Source organism: Scyliorhinus torazame, chromosome 11 (assembly GCF_047496885.1).
Source record: "Scyliorhinus torazame isolate Kashiwa2021f chromosome 11, sScyTor2.1, whole genome shotgun sequence".
NCBI classification, from domain to species: domain Eukaryota; kingdom Metazoa; phylum Chordata; class Chondrichthyes; order Carcharhiniformes; family Scyliorhinidae; genus Scyliorhinus; species Scyliorhinus torazame.
In genome coordinates, this window is record NC_092717.1 from 94956885 (window position 1) to 94971214 (window position 14330).

At 43.2% G+C, this 14330-nt stretch overlaps 1 protein-coding gene across 1 annotated transcript in view; it reads right to left on the minus strand.

Annotated features, from left to right (window-relative positions):
* The window catches only part of pkia (cAMP-dependent protein kinase inhibitor alpha), a 180653-nt gene extending 167596 nt beyond the window's left edge, over positions 1–13057 (minus strand). Inside the window, exon 1 of the mRNA XM_072467507.1 lies at positions 12674–13057. The gene's annotated coding sequence lies outside the window, so the exon portion shown is untranslated. The remainder of the gene's footprint in view (positions 1–12673) is intronic.
* Positions 13058–14330: the final 1273 nt, after the last annotated feature.

The following is a 14330-nucleotide window of genomic DNA, read 5'->3' on the forward strand; positions in this document are numbered from 1 at the left end:
CCTTCTATCGAGACTCTGGTTTAATTTGGTGCCTTAGCGGGGAACCCGCTTAGGCCGCACCTGATCCTGCTTCCTGCACGGCGTAGCCCTGTTTGCCAGATGGCGCTTAGATCACTCAACCGCCCCCCCCCCCCCCCCAACCCACCCCCCCACCCCCGACGCAATCCCCCTAATAACCCCGACTCACCTATAAGGGGTCCTCGAACCTCCACGAACCCCACCTCAAACATGCAGGGCATCCCGAAGCCTGATTCCCACTGCGGGAAAATGCCATTCTGGCAACTTGGCACTTCCAGCCTGGCATCAAACCTGCCAGTTGGCAGTCCCACCTGGGCACCTTGGCAGTGCCAGGTTGGCAGTGCCAAGGTGTCCAAGTGGCACCAGCAGTTCCAGGATGCCAAAAGGGAAAGGACCTGGGTGCCTCGGATCGCTTGGAGGCCCCCCCCCCCCCCCAACAAGTGCCGTTCCATCTGGTCACTGTTTGTGGGGACTAGCACAGAGGTGCGCTTGCCCGTGGTTTCCGAGGGAAAGGGGTTCGATCCCAATGCGTCTGATAGATCAGGAGAGTGGATAGTAGAGTGAGACTAGCTGTCTTGCTCTAATATGCAGATTTGCAAAATAGTGATTCCGTCCACAATGGGCGAATTTCAGATCGCGATGCCTTGGGGGAATCTCCCAGCATCTACCTGCCGTGCCACCTTTTGGGTGCAACGTGGCTGGTATATCATGCCTGTGGTCACCTTTTTGGGCCCTAGGGAGTTTTTCCCCGGTCAAGTCCACACTTAGAATTTCTTTCAGCACTGGGAAGCTCAGGTCGCTGGCCAGACCAGCTCCTCAGCGATCAGGCCACCATTTTGAAAGGGAACCCTGATCTCTAAGTGAGCTTGAGAGTCCCCCACAACCCCGAACTACAGGCAATATCATCCCCACACACATGGGCATCACCCCCCCCCCCTCCCCAACCAAACAAGGACACCCCGTTATGGGGTCGCAGAGAGCCCTCCTTTTGAGGCCTTCCCATGCCCTTTTTCGGGCCCCCCCTTTTCCAGCTACCTCACCCTTCACACCCCCCCCCCACCCCGAACCTTCTGGCAGCCCCTTCATACCGCCCTTCACCCTCACCTTCATACCCTCCCAACTCTCCTTTCATGGGCTAGGTCCTCCTCAGACCCTGAGCCTCGGCAGTGCCACCCTTGCAATACTTCCAGCAGTGCCACTCTGGGTGGCCATGCCTAGATAGCCAGGTGTCAGAGGGAGAGCCAAGGTGCCACCCTGCCGTGATCACCCAGGTACCTCCAATGGCCTGGGAGACCCCCAGGTGTCTTTACCACCTGATCCATATTTGGGTGGACCAGTACAAATCGGCGGCCACGTGACCACTCACTGAGGAGCCAGTTAGATCACAGGAGGCAGTTAGATAGGGGGTCTGTCCCATTAACAATATGGAGATTGCCCTCACTTGATGATTATTGGTTTCTCGCCAAGTCGCAGTGGGATCCAGATCTCATCAACAGGAATGGGCTGGTTAGATCGCAAACCAATCGGCGTCTGACACTGTGCCCGGTTTCAGCCTCTCCCGCGATCTAACTGGCTTGCACGGATTTGCATCCGGTGCGACACGGCCCAGTATCTTGTGAAAATGCTGCAGCAGAAAATACGTAGCTTCCAGTTCTGGCCAGGTTGAAGCCAAGATCCTGAACTTCAATTGCATTAAAACTGGGAACAAAAGTTGCCCCATTCTAATTAGTATTTCTAATTCCCTTAAATTATTTCTAATGTTTTATGCATTTGCATATAAACACTGACCTCATCACGCCTCTCTTCTGTTGTCTTTTCTAATTGTTTTCTCCATTGTATCTCATCTAAAGTGACCTCCTAATACTTTGTCATGCCTCTATCTTTGTACAAACCATTTTAATTTCCCTGCGCTATATTTATTCTTAACACCTGCTCTGGATTAAGCACAAGAAGCCAATCAGTTACGGAAGGTCAGCAGATGCCTTTTGATCTCTTTCCAGGTGCTATTTCAACATTAGGTGAATTAGTGGGGTCAATGTCACTGAAGTGCCATTTCACATTAATTACAGGAACTGTAATTTATCCAGATGTCCATTCCATCCGTGGAGCGTTCTTCTTCCCCAGAACCTATTACAAGGCCTTAAAATATGGAATTCCTTTCTTTCATATTGCACGTTTATAGATATAATCCATTTCTCCTTAACTGGTCTGTCAATACCAATAATAATGGAATTACAATCCTGCTTGTCCTCCCTCTGAATCTAACACAAACCCTTCCAGTTTCTTTTGCAAAACTTTGATCCCTTTACAGATGAGCACGATTGAACAGAATGAAAAACGTTTGGGGGGGGGGGGGGGTGCTGTGCTGAATGGCTTGCACTTGTCCCTATTATCCCATGTTCCTTAACCTGTTGTTTCCAACCAAACCAAACCAAAACTTCATGCAGCTCCTGAATGCATTTCCTGAATCCACCCGAACAGCTCAGTTATTTCCCTTACCCTGACATTCCAGAAGTAAACATTGTTCAGGACTGATAGGGACAGATTTTTTAACATATAGTTAGGATTTTAAAATGGGCAGTGGGATCTGATTCCAGGATTCCTGTCCGCAATCCTGTTGTGTGGGACTTTTAATGGTACCGGATAAAGACGCTCGTAACAAGCTGACATGCACAAACCCTGCCCTTGCCTACTCCATTGCAGGGGTGGGTATCCCCCTGCTATTTCAATGGAGTCTAGTCCGTTTTGGTAGGAGATATGGGGGAAAATTCTCCAAAGACCCTGTTTGATAGCAGACATGGGGGGAGAATTCTATGGCAGACCCAGAAATCTGCTTCATGCCAGCGTGAATTTACAGCAGGATCTTCCGCTGCTGCAGGTAATGCGGGGTCGGAGATTCTGCCTGAGACCAGCATGAACCTCATTTACATCCATTAATAGGATGTAGATGAAGGCCCAACCCACCATGCTAGATTCTTCATAATGCCTGCAGGAAAAGCGCTGGTGTGAAACACATTTGCAACAATGTTGCATGCAAATGTTGGAACTCACCTGAATAATGCCTGGGGCTACATCCATCAGATCAATAATAGAATATGGTGGAGGATTAATACAGCAGCTTGTCTTTTACCTCCAGCAAGTTTATTTTCTGTACAATTTAGCAGAGTTGCAAACTCTTTTTTTTACATTTAGAGTACCCAAATCTTTTTGTTCCCAATTAAGGGGCAATTTAGCATGGCCAATTCACCTACTCTACACATCTTTTGGGTTGTGGGAGTGAGACACAGGGAGAATGTGCAAACTTCACCCGGACAGTGGGCTGGGATTGACCCTAGGTGAGTTGCAAACCCTTTATGGTTTCTCTCCCCTCCCATCCCAAATGTTCCAGCTGTGTCTATTTATACTCTTTTGGAGATTCAGCCAATGATCATAAAATGTCTTTAACAATGCAATTAGCTTAACAATGTAATTACCAAAGGATGAAATCACTGATACCACAGACACCTGGAACACCACAGCAGCAGGTCAGTGGTGCAACTGCAGGTGGACCTTCCAGATTAGGCTTCTTGTGGGGTTCCATCTTCCAGCCTCCGAATGTTCCTGGAGATCCATCTTCATTCTCAGAAGGTCTATCTTCCGGCCTCAGAGTGCTCCTGGAGATCTATTGTTATTTTCAGGAGGTTCCTTCTTTCTTCAATAGTGGGTCAGTGATGTTGGGCACATTTACAATATGCCACCTGGACTACGGCAGACTACACACCATTCAAGCCTGTCCGCCACTGAATATAGCGTAAAATACCCAGGTCAATTAATTAGGTCGGCCCAGAAGATTTCCTGCAGCAGGAAACATTCCACATTCCTGCCCTTGCCACAACACAGTTTCAAAATGGATGGGATAATTCTGCCCATGGTTTATGGTGCCTCCGAGGACTGGGACTCATGGGTGAAGCCTGGTCTGAAGTTAGGAAAGTTTTGACAGGTATGTTCAAAAGGTGCTGACAACTTCACATGTCAAAATGCAATAGCATTTGATAAGTTATCCATGTTTTCAATACAATGGTTAATGATGGAGCTTTGTTTATAAAATATAAGTGACCACTAAATTTACCAGCATTGTGAAAGTGTGCTGATGCATTAGAGTACTTTAGCCAGTGGAAACATGCTCTTCTGCATTCAACAGTATTGAGATTCAGATTTTAACATGTTATTTGGAACCTGTGATTTAGTATTTTCTTTGATTGATAGTCCAGCCATCTGTTGAACGTTTAAAGTAGAGGTACAGGCGGTCATCTGTTAAGGCTACCTCAGAAGGTTTAATGTATTTAGCACTGGAAGTTTTATTGACTGAGCTGTGGAATGGAATCCCTTTATGAATGCTTTGCTGAGCACCAAATCCCACTATTGGTTCAGCTCAACAAGGGTTGCTGATATAGCGGTCAAGTGGACTATGAGCTTTATTAAGATTGACAATTTTATGGGCAGTTAACAGGATTATGTTTTTTTATGATTGTTTGTTTATTTTTCCAGTTTAATGAGCATCTCAAATATTTTCTAATGTTATTATAGCGTTCATGAGTTTTGCCCATTGTGGGTATTAGTGAGTGGGAATGGGTGTATAGAGGGGTAGGATATGAGTGGCATGAATTGAATAGAAGAGGCATGGAGGGGTGGGGGTGGAGGTGAGTGTTAAGGGCTAGAGTGCCTAACACTGCTTAGGCATCCCCCTCTGATCCCATCTTGGCGCTGCTTGTCCATACTTTAGAACAAAACATGTAATTCAAAACAAGTTGCTAATTTGTACAATATATGCATTTTACCATTTATAAATTAATTCAATACTTTCGGAATCATTGGCAAATGTGGAATTACTAGATTTTTAAATTGTGAAATTTGTGCCTTTAATTTTAAGGTACATTAAAAACACCAGCAGTAATTTTGTCAAAATAGGAGATGAAAAGTGACAATTTCTTTCATTTCAAAATGATCTTTTGAAGGGAATGAGATAGCAATTCCAAAGTGACAAGAACAACTTTTCATTTTGTTTTCTTTGAGCCAGATAATAGTTTTTAATTACTATGATAGACAGATTGAGTTTATGAGCTATATTTCAAACGGACCTAGCTATATAATTCAATCTGGAATGCACAGCATTCATGCTATTTCATCAGTATGACAATACACATCCTGAATTTAGTTACGTTTTGCAATTTACATATTTTTATCATGATTTCAAGTGTGACGGGAATGTGATTTGCATTTGTGTAATGTATTAAAATGGCTGCCTATTCTTTGCTAAAGCTGCATATGATAATAATAATATTGGGCACCAATTCAATTAGAAATACCCATCAACTACATAATTGATCTTTATATTTGATGGACATCAATTCAGTCGAGACGCTGAGTAGTAATTGTAAGAATCTTGGGCAACCCCTGGTCCCCTTGAACTGTGAAACCGGACTTTAACCTCAGAAACTGTAAAATGGACACCTTTCTTGGCCAAATTTTTCCCAGCAAGCTTGGCTTGCAGGGCTGTCTGTGAGTGTAAAAGGAATGTTTGCAGCAAACCCCCCCTGGACTTACAACTCATCAGTAGACAGACATCACTAATTGGATCAGCAAAGGACACAATGGAAATACTAATAGCCCTGAAACTCCCCCAGCCAAGAAACAATGTGTTGGTAAGAACTCCTTACATATGATAATGACCTTGTCTCCATCGGAGCTGAAAAACCCATCAGCATAATCAGGTCATAATGGCAGCAATCTCGAGTGAATGGCAGACTCGAAAATCCCATTTTCTTAACAAGGTGTGGAAGACTGCGATCTCCCAGGACAATGGAGCGGGCAGGAAGTAGTTTACCCTGGAGGGAAACTGCCCGGAGACTGGAGCTGGCTACCTGGACCTATCAGGAGAAGGGGCGGGACCTGCGGGAACTTGGAAATGCTAACTGACATGCTCACACAAAAGAAGCTGGACTGGAGTGAAAAAACTTGGATTTTGAACTATAAAAAGGGTGGTCAAACGGCCATTCGATCTCTTAGGATCTTGTGCTCGTGCTGAACTCTCTGCTCCTACAACATCAGCCTTGGATTGGAAGTATCCCGCAGCAGCTTGCGAAGCTCCCGGGACTAGTATAGTGGTTGAGGCTTTGGGGAAAGGGGGTGCATGCTCCTATTTTGTCCTTTTAAAAGATTGATAAAATTGTGTATGTAAGTTTTACGTTGTGCTGCAATAGTATTCCTTCCATAGTAATAGTCATTAAAGTATAAGATAATTGTGTGTTTTCTGTATTTGGCGGTGGTTGATCTTGGCAATTAATAAATATATGTGTTTGGATTTTGGAATTGGAGTCTGTCTCAATTCCTTCAATCCCTCACCAACGAGCTCTAGCCAAGTCACTCTCTTAAAATACTCCTTACCATAAATCCGGTGTCGAGAACTGAGGGAAATCCCTGGGCGATTCGAACCCGCTCACTCAGGAAAGGCTGCCAGGTATAGGTGGGCAGAGGTTTTCCTTTCCTCTCTCTCTTGGGGGCACTGCTCAGGTGAAGCAGGTGCAGGTGGTAGCGAATCCACCGGTGAGAGAGAGGGTCACCCGGGCAGTGGTGGGGCTTGGACGACGGGGTGCCAAGCCTGGTAGAAGCCCACGGGGGTGGAGGTAAAGGGGGATCCCGCTACAGTAATGAACCGATGCTTTAATAGACTAAAAGTGTGCCAACCTGTAGCTCCTCCCACACTGCAAGACTGCCCCAGATCGACGGGCTTTATATCTCCTCAGAGGGGTGGAGCCACAGGCGGAGCCAACAGCAGCACCAATAACAACATTCCAACAGTACAACAGCAACAACCAATAACAGAACAGCAATAACAGTAAGTATATACAACAGTGGAGATAATGATAGTACTAGAACAGTAGAACAATAGTGAACATATATACAACAGCCTTACGTAGCCATACGTGGCTCACCACAATATTGTTATAGCAACTCTGGGTATATTCAAATATCATTGAAAATTCTTTTGTTTTTCAAAGGAATTAGTGAAGATAAAAGTCAGGCCATTTCTATGGTTTCTCAATTTGGTTTGAATTCCTAATGGTTGTTTAATACATTATCTGTGGGATATTGTGAAGTTCTCTTTCTTCCCCAATAAACTAAGCACCCGAGACAACTGGCTCCTTAAAATATTTACAATGTTCACTAAAAATATATTGAGTGTATTTCTTCCAAACTCCCGTCAGCGGGTTCAATGCCAGGCAGGGACAGGGATGAATTCAGCGGGAGGCTCAAAAATCGATTTCATGCCAACGTGAATTTCCGTGGAACCTTCCGCTGATGCCCGCTATGACAGATTGAGAAACTTGCCGGATACGCGCGTGAAACTGATCGGCGATAGAAGCAGATGAAGGCCTGACCACCTACGCCCGATTTTCCATGACACGCTGGTGAGAAACATGTCTGGAAAAATGTAGCACGCAGAAGTCTGGATTCATCTGAACAATGCCTGGGGCTGCCTCTGGAATCCTATTGCCAGCAACCCTGGAATAGGAACACCACAGCAGTGGGTGGGGGAAGCATTTGCAGGTGGATATTCACTGTCCTGGAGTAGCTCCATATTCCAGCCTCAGAATGTTCTGGAGATCCATCTTTTTTCTTGGGAGGTCCGTCTTCTTTCTCCAATAGTGAGTCAGTGATGTTGGGCACCATTTCAATAGAGCGCCTGTATAGGGCAGTAGATTACATGCCATCAGGCTTGCCCCACCATGGAATACGGCACAAAACTCCTGGTTGGATAATTATGGATGTCGAGGCCAGAAGATATGGTGAGTTTCCCCGCCGGCCTCCAGAGTGGGAAACACCACATTCCCACCTCCACCACAGGACTTAGTCCCTGATGGGAGAATTTTGCCCATTGTCCTGCACTTCAGTATTAGATTAATTTATTTGCTTTGGACATTATTGAATTTGCACACAGATTTGAATGTTTGTTTCAGCCTGCATAAATCTGGTTTAGGATGCATAACTTAACATTTGTTAAACTGAAAATGTAGTGGAGATCCTCATAATTTCAATACTTAAATTTATCAGAGCTAATTATTAGATCTGTTTTACGTTATCACTGCAAGGCAGAAAGTGGACGTTGTGGTTTCATGCTGGAAGACACATCGTATGACATACTTATGGAGCACAATTTTAAAATTATTTGAATAAGAAAATAATTCTCTGAAACCCTGGCAGCAAGAAAATATAGGGCTTCCCTCCCTCATTTTACAACCCCTTCCACCTCCTGGCCTGGTACATTTCTGGCCCTATTTTTTTTTCTTTTAAAAAAAATTTAGAGTACCCAATTATTTTTTTCCAATTAAGGGGCAATTTAGCGTGGCCAATCCACCTACCCTGCATATCTTTGGGTTATGGGGGTGAAACCCACGCAGACATGAGGAGAATGTGCAAACTCTATATGGACAGTGACTCAGGGCCAGGATCGAACCCGGGTCTTCAGCGCCATGGGCAGCAGTGATCTGGCCCCAGTTTTATTGTGCAGTCAACATCACTTCATGGAGCTGTAAAATACTTTTCTAGTATCTGCAAATTCAAATCATGAATATGCACGTATTGTATACAACACTTGAAATACAAGTGCAACATTATATTTGTATGCATTACAGCTTTAAATATGATGTTTGTAACCCCATGTCAACTCGGACAAACTGATGTATAAATATTAAATATTGTTACAAAAAGTACGTAGGCAGTACTAATCAGAAATAGCTTTTTATCCACAGGCTATGTATAATTTGCCTTGCCATGAAATGTATTCAACTTGCTCAGCATCCTGAGGGAGGTGGCCAACCTCAGGAAAGTTTAAACTTTTGTAAAAGATTATTTACAGCCTTCAAGAGGTAGTCAAGGAAACTTGTGAGATACGATTCAATTCTTCCTGCCCACGCTACTCAACTCTGGCCAGTTGCATGTAACAGATGACTCATCTGTCATCCTAGCAGCAAAGCAACACTGATGTTTGTGCTGCTTTTGAACATGTCATTCTATTCTGTAATCTTCTGATCCATTCTTAGCTGTTTCATTTTAAAGAACACAATATTTAAGCAAATGATTTATTCTTTTTGTTAATAGTCATGTGTGTTTAGGAGGAATTCCTTCTAACCTCCCGTATCATCTGAGGCTTGTTGACTTTGTACTTAAGTCCTTTTGTGTTCTGTACTATAAGCTAAACACTTTGTATTTAAATTATTCACGTCTACCAATGTAACAAAAACTGGATCATATCTCCTTTCAGTCTTCTCCGCTCATGAAAAATCAAGCTAGAAATGTCACTAATTCAGCATGGGAAATCCTAAATTTGAATGCTATGCAATACAGATGAAAATGAAATGAAAATCGCTTATTGTCACAAGTAGGCTTCAAATGAAGTTACTGTGAAAAGCCCCTAGTCGCCACATTCCGGCACCTGTTCGGGGAGGCTGTTACGGGAATTGAACTGTGCTGCTGGCCTGCCTTGGTCTGCTTTCAAAGCCAGCAATTTAGCCCTGTGCTAAACAGCAAGATAGTTGCCCAAAATTGCACAGATTAATAATTCTAAATATGGCATAGCTAGTGAGATGCATGGGGTCAAAATAACCTTTATGATATTAAAAATTAAATATTATCAAACAATACTTCCATTAGCCCTTGTTGTCAAACACTTCATATTAATTGAATACAGTTGTAAATAATTGAATACAGTTGTAAATAACACAATGGCTGGAATTCTCCTGCCATTGTAATTCTCTATTCCTGCCAGCAACGCACCCTGGCCCATGGATTTCCTGCGGCTTTGAGGGGAAATCCCATTGACAAGCGGCGGGAATAGAGAATCCCGCTGCCAGCGAATGGTGTGCTGCTGAGAAACACGCGGCTGGGGGACCGGAGAATCTCGCCCAACATTTACTTTCTTTTCCAATTTTTGCTAATATGTACTTAGGTGTTATGCATCCTTTTTAAACACAGATTACCTTTAATATATGTATGTTGAAATCTAGTTACTACATTTTAGCATTCCATTTAAACTTTTTGAATCCATTAACCTCTGGCATATTTTAGTCCCATCAAAAAATACATTATACAAGAAATATCTTTCACTTATTTTTTTTTTTTTTTTTTAAATGGACACAAGGCACAAATGGATTTGTAAACACATGTTTCTGCATTTCACTCAAATAGCTGAAGATGCGGAAGGATTCCCTATAGTATGCTACCAGTCACCACCCAAGAAAAGCCTTTTCATTTATCATGGTCACCCATTGCCAAACCAGTTGTCAATTCAAGAATTAATTTACTATTAATTCCTTTAGCCCAAACTTATTTCATCTATCCTTTAGAGGAGACATCAAAGCTATGTTCCAATGGTTCAGGTAAGCATTAAAATCCCTTGCCACTATTCAAAGAGGGATTTTTCATTGTGTCCTGGCCAACATTCCTCCCCCAAATAGTACCAGAAAAACAGATTAACTGATCATATATCAGCCTGTTGAAATTTTGCAGTAGGCATCTGCCTGCACAATGGTTAATGCATGTCAAAACGTAATTAAATGTACCTAAAGCAATTTTTTTCCATTTCACAAATGCAATATATTTTTCTTAACCTTTAAAATATCATCGAACATGCTCTGAAAAATCCTCTAAATTAATTTGCTAGCTATCTGCCAATTTGTTTGCTTCCTCAAAGATTCCAGTAAATTTGTGAGACTTGTCCTTTGGCTTCTGAAACTACATTCTCTATAGCTTCTATGATCTTAGCATAAATATTAATATTATCCAATACAAACGCCAGGCTTTTTTCTCCAGTTAAAGAAAAACACTGGCCATAATGATACAAGTCTTAAAGGGCAAAATTATGAGGACAGATTACGTAAATGTGGCTCGTATGCCCCAGAATGTGGAAGGCTGAACAATAATTTGGGCAAGCTTTTTAAAATGTTAAAAAGTTTTGATGTGGCAGAGAAAACAACCATTCACTTGGAAGGGAAAATATAAAAACAAGATGCAACCTTAAAATGACATCCAGGCCATGTAGAAAGGAACAAAACCAGAAAATGCTGGACAATCTCAGCAGGTCTGACAGTATCTGTGGAGAGAGAATGGAGCCAAAGTTGTGTGTCTGGATGACTCTTTAATTGGGAAGCCTTTTCCCACACATAAGGTAGTGGAAATCTGGAATCTTCTGCCCCAGAAGGCTGAGATTGTTGGGACAACTATAGCTTTTAAGAGTAAGCATGATAGATCTTTATTAGGTTTAAGTATTAATGTTTATTAACCCATGCAGGTACATGGATTTGAGGTACAGATAATCTAATGGAATGACAGAACACACTCAAGGAGCTGAATGGCCTACTTCTGTACCTATGTTCCTATAATTCCCTGATTCACATATCATTCCTATTTGAAATACAAGAGTAGCATTTGATACCTCAAATGTTCACTTAGAACCCCAAAATATATTAACTAAAACAAGTGAAACTCTGTTTCATGCATGATATTACAAATACCCAGCTTTATTCTTTGGAATGATATATAATTAGCATTATGGTTCATGACCCTCATTAGCCTGCCCTGGAGACAACAGTGACTTTACCTGAGTAATTAGCTGAGGAATATTGCTGGGAATAGTGATAACAATTTACATTTAGGAACAGTTGCATACATATGCTTTACCAGAATAAAGATAAAGGAGGACAGTTTGGTATGCAGCAAACTAGCTGCTGGTTCAAACATTTGTAGAAGATATGTGGCATCTATTGGTAGCTTAACTCTGCAACATGATTAACCAAGGATTTTATCACTTACCAATTATGGAAGTCCATTAACTCACAAATTATTCCCAGAACATTCCAACTGAGAGTAACACTGACTGCATTATTGCTATAATAAAAGGCACTCTTTTTATTGACATATACATATTTTAAACTGCCGACTGGAGATCATTCACATACAAAGTATTTTTATTTTTTCATACTGAAAAATTAGAAATACAGTAAACTCCATTGCAACATATGTTAGGCGGAGTACTTGCCACTAATTTGACAATTAACAGTAAGTTGGGAGGGACGTTAGCTCCCTGGTGTTATATCCTTGCTCCAAGCCATAACACACATGGTACAAAGCCCTATAACACATTCTATTATGATTTATGGTAAACCCACTTGGCACAATGTTCTGCTTTGTGTGGCTTGTTTTTTTTGTCGTTGCTCAAGAATGACAAATATGGCAATATCTAATGCATCGCATTCACCATGGTAAGTTTAAACTGGCAGAAAGCTGAAAGGAAATATCCAAGGCACAGACAAAACGCTGTGGTAAGACAGCTTCCCAGCTCCTCACGGTAAAGAACGTATTATCTCCAACCACTTCGACATTCTTTGTGCTCTGAAACCACCAGATGTGCTGCTGCAAAACCACGCCTTATATTTCCCCCCAAATTCCAATGCCATTGTCTTAACGATGTCCATTCTTTCAAAAACAGGAACTAACCTCCCACTGGAAGGCAAGGGCTGCCTTGTCGCAGCCGAACTGCCGTTTCAAGCATTTGGATTCACTTTGCGAAATGAAAACGGAAAACAAATGTTCGTTTGAAAGCAAATACAACCTCACTTACCCCTCTCTGAAAAGGTTAAAAAGGCATATGGATTAAACCATTCCGGATATTTTGTTGACCTGAAAGTCAGCTGCTTGCAATGCTCTGCTATTCCTCTGCAGCTCCCTTTGCTCTGGATGCTAATACAGGGAACCTATGCCTGGCAGCTGCACAACTGGTTTTCTGCATGACATCATGTGGGATTCAACCACTTCTGACAGACAGTGGGGCTCGCTCAGTTTGCACAACAGGATTACATCCTGATCGTTGGCTGTGTGCAAAAGTCACCAGGGGTCAGCGAGAGAAATCTCGCTTCGATTTGCGCAGCCAGTTTCTCAGCTCGGCGGTCACCGATTTTTTTTCCCATCGGTGACACGTTTTTCCCCCCCCCCAACACGTCCAAATATTTTGCTCTCTTTCGCTAATGGCACCGGCCGCGTGAAATCTTTTCCACTTTGTCGGAAGAGATTGGTTTCCAAGGGAATGTGCGAGACAAAATCAACCAAATGCCTCCTCGCCTGTCAATGGTCAGGGAATGTTGCACTTCGTTCGATGCGGCTCAACGAGTTGTCACCTTGTCCCGTCTGCTTGGCCCTTCCTGTGGGAACGCGCAACACTTTCAAAACCAAGCGATCAAGATAAGATGGGCACAGGTTTTCTTTTGAAATATACAATTACGGTTTTACAACGTTGCAGCTCGGTGCCATCACCACGTGAATCCGTTTTTGGCTGACTCGTTTTGGTATCTTAAAAGTAACCATTAAATGCAGTATGAGATCTAGTCTGGTCAGACTGTGGCAATAATTATTTTCTTGTGGGGTTTTGGTTTGGTCAACTGAGTTTCTGTTGCTCCAAAGCCCATCAGCATGTTTACCAATCTCCAAATTTGGCTACCAATAAATATGGGCCATGAAATTTGGCTATGTGGTGTTTGGGTTTTTTTGGCACTGCACATCCAAAATGGTGTCTGCGGTACATGTATACTTGAGTGCCAGCCACCCTGTTTGCCATTTTAGATAAGAATGTTAGTTTGTGTGCAGGGCATGATATGCCAATCAATAATAATCTTTATTGTCACAAGTAGGCGTACACTGCAATGAAGTTACTGTGAAAAGCCCCTAGTCGCCACATTCCGGCACCTGTTCGAGTACACTGAGGGAGAATTCAGAATGTCCAAATGACCTAACAGCACATCTTTCAGGAACATAGAACATACAGTGCAGAAGGAGGCCATTCGGCCCATCGAGTCTGCACCGACCCACTTAAGCCTTCACTTCCACACTATCCCCATAACCCAATAACCCCTCCTAACCTTTCTGGTCACTCAGGGCAATTTATTATGGCCTATCCACCTAGCCTGCGCGCCTTTGGATTGTGGGAGGAAACCGGAGCACCCGGAGAAAACCCACGCACACACGAGGAGAACGTGCAGACTCCGCACAGACAGTGACCCTGCGGGGAATCGAACCTGGGACCCAGGCGCTGTGAAGCCACAGTGCTACCCACTTGTGCTACCGTGCTGCCCACTTGTGGGAGGAAACCGGAGCACCCGAAGGAAACCACAGACACGGGGAGAACATGCACAGACACTGACCCAAGCTGGGAATCAAACCTGGGACCCTGGTGCTGTGAAGCCACAGTGCTAACCACTGTGCTACCGTGCTGTCATAATGCTATC